At 42.6% G+C, this 5,413-nt stretch overlaps 1 long non-coding RNA gene across 1 annotated transcript; it reads left to right on the top strand.

Annotated features, from left to right (window-relative positions):
* The first annotated feature begins 3,313 nt into the window (after positions 1-3,313).
* LOC109261061 (uncharacterized) lies at positions 3,314-5,006 on the top strand. Its single transcript, XR_002077243.2, has 2 exons — positions 3,314-3,363; positions 4,399-5,006. It is a non-coding gene; the product is annotated as an uncharacterized LOC109261061 (long non-coding RNA).
* The last annotated feature ends 407 nt before the right edge of the window (positions 5,007-5,413 follow it).

Here is a 5,413-nt window from a genome sequence, read left to right as displayed (position 1 = left end):
TGATTAGAAACATTGAACATATTTCCAGTCACTTTTTGGCCATTTGTGTTTCTTTTTTGGTGTGTGTATGGTCTGTTCTTGTCCCTTTTCTTTTACTGGTGTGCTTGCATATATTTTATTGATTTATAAGAACTATTTTTCTATATTCCTAGCAAACTTGTAATTTCCCCCGATGGATCACTTTTCTTTCTGTCTTACTTATGGTGCTATTTTTTATATAGAATTTTAACTTTGAAATTAGACACATTCATCAATTTTTGAAAGGGAAAACACACTAGAAGTCAACAAGATAATGTACAAGTTTCTGTCTCTGCAAAGGGCTGCAAGGTACAGGGAACAGAGCAAAATTCACACTGTTTTAATTACGTCCCATGGATCTCAGCAGTGTTTCCTCCTATCCCTTATGGTTATAAGGACATAGGAGACAGATGAGTAGATGACTTCAGAAAACCAATCCCTTGTCACTAAACATTTTTCCTATAGAAAGGGTAACAAATCAATATAAGTCTATTGAAATAGAATAGTCACAGCTTGGAAATGAGTCTGCATGATATTACAAGCATGCTGCTGGTTTATCACCTGTGCCCAAGTCAGATTAATTGATAGTTGGGTGCTGCCCTCCCTGCCTGGAAGCAGGGGCATGATCCAGTGGCATCTGAGGCCCATCATTCTAGGAATCCATGAGCTGGGCTTCTGAGTAGTACTACCTGTGTGAGCCAAGGAATCAGTATCCTGACCTCTCCTTCCACAACTGAGCATTTTGGGACAACCTGGGGCCAAAATCATCCATGACTAACATAAAGGCAGATCTCTGTAGGATGACACAGCCAGCATTCATCACTGTGCATGTCATATCCTATTGTCTTACATAACAGGGAAAAGCTGTTTGCAAATTCTTAGGTGCTGTGAATGCTGGTGAAATGATTATACATGCATGCTTCTCTGTAGATGCTGTTGAGGGATGCAGACATCAGATCCAGACCCTGCTCTCAAGAAGAGTTCAATCTCTTATCAGAGATATGTGGCATCAAATAAAATGAAGATAAAACACAAAGTATCTTGTCCAAAGGAGAGTTCATAGTCCAATTCAACTTCAGATAAAGATTTCTTCTATTAAGGGAGCAAAAAAGAAAACCATAGAAACAGAATAACTTCAGACAGCCTAGATATTTGAATTCAAGAACAAGGAGTTTAGGTTTTATCCTGAATCAGTGAAGTCCCTTGAGAAGACTTCATTTACTGGTAGTGTAACTATATAATTCATCATCTAAACTGGGGCAACTTTAGACTGAAAAAAAGTTCATAATTTATGCTGTGACAGAAGGCATATCCCAAAACTGTCCCTGGCAAACAAGGGTGTATGGTAACCCTATTAAGTGGTCATAGACAATTATTTCTTAAAAGATCTCTAATGAAGAAGAGACAGAGGGAAAAAACCAGGAAGTGAGAGGCAAAAACAGCCAACAAAATACACACAGCATTACCATAAAATATCTATCTATCTATATATATATGTTTATACAAACAATATATATATATTTATGTATATATATATATATTATACAAACAATATATATATATATGTTTATACAAACAATCACACATTTAGCTTCTATATATTATTTGTATACCCATATGCATAGACATAAACACATATTTATATCTTGCAACTGCATGTTAACTGGCTTCACCCTTTCCTTATGACTTATTCATTATGTTGCTTCAGGTTCTGGAGAATTTCAGATTCTCCCCCAGTGTTTCTGCTACTAGCCAGAAAGAGAGTCTTCCTTTACTGGCTTCTTATGGCTTTAGTGTGGCTTCTTCTAATTAATTAATTAATTAATTAACTTGGATAATCTCACCATGGTGTTGTACACCAACTTGAAACAGATGTGAACTCCTGTCCTTGCCCTTCATGTATTGAAAGTATAGTAGAAAAACTTTCTAAGTAGAGAAAACAATAATAAAAACCTAGGGCCAAGGAGCAGCAAGGGACTTCAAAAGCCCCTAGAAGGTGCTCCCATTGCCTACTGGGCGTTGCCCAGGCCTTGGCCTCCGGATTTCCCACGCTTAGACTGCACTTTCCTGCCACCCAGCCCTGATTGGTCACTCTAATTATGGCAGTGAGGAGCTCCCTACTCCTCACCATGAATTCTTTTCCTGGAGGTGTTTCATAGTCAAACATATTCAGCAAAACAAAGGAGACTTAAGAGAAAAAAAGTAAATAATTTGGAAAAAAATCCTCAAAAGTCCTGATTTTTCTTCCATTGAAGTAAAATATGACCTACAACGGATACATATTTTTCCTTTATTTATGAATACATAGGTATCTAATTATTTGAGGGTACACCATGTTACATTCCCTCTGTTAGGCTTGTTCTTTACATGGTCTGTCTAAAGCAATATCCCTGTGAGGTATTTTTATCATTATTCATACTTTACAGTAGAGGAAACAGACAAACAAAACTAAAAAGGAGTCACTGTATGTAACTTTCACAGGATGCACAGATACCACGTGACAGAACCAGAACTGCATTCTAGGGTCTGACTCCAGGCTCTTAAAAGCAGTGGGATACACCAGAGATCAGCTAATTTTTTGATAAAGGGCTAAAGACTAAATATTTTAGGCTGTGGAAGACATAGGGTCTTTGACTCAGCTACTCAATTCTGTCATTGTACTGTGAAAATAGCCATTGTTAATGAATGGGTTCCAAGTAAAACGTTAAAAACACTGAAATTTGAATTTAATAGAATTCCCATGTGTCATGAAGTATACTTCTTTGATTTTTATTTCCAAACATTAAACATGTAAAACCATTCTTAGCTTGCAGGCTACACAAAATAGGCAGAGGGGCAGATTTGGATTCTAGACCAGTTTGCTGACCTCTGGGAGCCTGGCAGGGTGGCTTAGACTTGGGCATAAGTAGAGAAATGTGAAGGTATCTCTAAATTATAATCCAGAACAGGCTGCCAAGAGCCACTGATTTTATGTGGCAGGAAGAAGGAAAGAAAGGGACTCTGGCCCAAGGTCCAAAACAAGAGCTGTGTGACCTTCCAGGTGGCACTTGCCAAGGAGAATGAGACAAAAGATCAAATTAAATTGTCCACAACCATGTCACTCCTTGTTTCTAAGAAGCCCTAGCGCTTGCATTTTGGGCCCCATGGAAGGAGGCAGGAAGGAGCTGCCAGTCACCACCTGTCACAGTAGCATGTGGGTGGCAGGAGGCAGTCCCCTCATGCCCAGGTCCTGTCTCACAGGCTGGGGGCAGAGCCCAAGGCCAGGATAAAAGGGCTTTGGGGACAGAGCCCTGTCATGCACTCCTCTCCTGAGGTGCTGACAGACCCAGTATTGCCTGTGCACCGGTAAGTGTCCCCTGGGACCAGGACCAGTGCCTTTCACAGAAGGAGCTCAGACCAGAGCAAGGAGGCAGATAGAATAGGGATTTGGGAGAAAAGGATCCATTGTGGCAGAGGAGGAGGGTTTGAGGAAGGAGTGCAGGAAGTGTTCTAGCACCAGCTGAGAACATGTGGAGAACCAGATGTCTATGCCTTGAGATCTGGAGAAAGCAAATGGATCTGCATTTTGGTGTGCCCCTCAGGATGGGGACACTGAAGCACAGACACTGGGCTCCACTCTGACAAGTTTCAGGAGACAGCTCACTTTTGAAAATACAACCCTGTTCCTCCTTGCAAAGGAAGGTGGTAGACAGGGACCTTAGGCTCTTTTGGATTTGTTAAACCTGCCTACTCGTGGGTCTTGGAATGTTTTTGTACACTTCCTGTGTTGATGAGGATAACACAAGCCTGAGAATCACCTTGCCAACCTGCCAGCTTGAAATGGTAAAGAGGAGACCTGCGTTCTGGACTGAGATCAGGGGTCCGGTTTCAAGTCTCAGCTTGGACTGGCTGAGAGGTTTATCAGTCTCTTTAATAATGTGAGCTTACCGAAGTGGGGCATCTCCAAGGTCCTTTGCAATGCTGACCTCACAGAATAAAATCATCTTGGAAGTTATGACAAGAGGCAACAATTACTGTAGGTTTCCTTTAAGAAATAGTATCCCCTCAAATGGCCTATTAATTGAACAACTTCAGATTTGAAAGGTGTGGTTGAAACCAGTACCATCTTCACCTACAAGGCTTTAGACTTTTGGATGTGTTTGGTAATATGGTTTGGTCTTAGTTTACTACCTTGTATACTAGAGGAAAGTGTGTGTCTGACTTATAAGGCTCACCTGAGGTTCCAAAGAGATGATGCCAGAGTACAGGAATGTTGTGCAGCTTCTGGATTATATGGGATGTTTCTAAGTGATATTTCTATGATTCTATGATATGTTAAGAGGGTGAGATGGGCAGGGGGCTCTGTGTCCTGGTCTGACTCACTATGTGACTCTTCTTCAGCTCCTGACCCTCCTTGCTAAGATGTCCTGCCAGCAGAACCAGCAGCAGTGCCAGCCACCTCCCAAATGTCCTCCCAAGTGTCCCCCAAAGTGCCCCCCAGTCTCTTCCTGCTGCAGTGTCAGCTCTGGGGGCTGCTGTGGTTCCAGCTCTGGGGGCGGGGGCTGCTGTAGCTTTGGGGGTGGTGGCTGCTGTCTGAGCCACCACAGGCGACAAAGGTCCCATCGCCACAGACAGAGCTCTGACTGCTGCAGCCAGCCCTCGGGGGGCTCCGGATGCTGTGGCCAGCCATCTGGGAGCTCTGGGTGTTGTGGAGGGGGCAACAATCAGTCATCTGGAGGTTGCTGTTGAAGTGGACCTTGATACCCTCTTCCCCTGACCTTCCTGAATGGTGGAGAGATCTGAGCAAAAGCTTAGGCTCTAGCCAGAGGATCCCTCTACCCTGGTGTCCAGAAGCCCAAAACATCTCTCTAAAATTCATTTTCTGCCTTTCTTCCCCCTATCTGTGACTGCCCTGGGAATCTCAAAGTGCAAACTCCTTGTTTCTCCACAACTTGTATTATTGCATTCTGTTGCCAGAATTAGAACAATAAAATTGAATCTGCTCACTACCTTGGTGTAGGCTGATATCATATCCCATTTTTGTTACAGCTGTTCTCTTCTCCTCTGCCTCTGCTGGTGGCTGCAGGGGCTTTAGTGGATGGAGGACAGGGTCAAGGGTCAGAAGGGAAATTTTTTCATACTTTTATACATTTGTAATCTCCACTGACTCTTTTCTTTCCCTTTTAATCAAGGCCCTGAAGCAGCATTAATTGTGAACATTGCTCCTTCCCCCTTTGGTTACCTTCACATGTCTAACTCTGTACCTCAGGCATGGCCAGGAGATAGGTATCATCCTCCTTCCTACCATCACCTCCTCACTCCAGTCTCCCCATTCTATACCCTGCTCCTAATCAGTTCCCTTCAACTTAAGTACACATATACATACACATACAAATGCATATATGGAATAAACCCT

Source organism: Panthera pardus, unplaced genomic scaffold, assembly GCF_024362965.1.
Source record: "Panthera pardus isolate Hobbes unplaced genomic scaffold, ASM2436296v1 HiC_scaffold_11, whole genome shotgun sequence".
NCBI classification, from domain to species: domain Eukaryota; kingdom Metazoa; phylum Chordata; class Mammalia; order Carnivora; family Felidae; genus Panthera; species Panthera pardus.
This window is presented reverse-complemented; position numbering and strand designations above follow the sequence as displayed.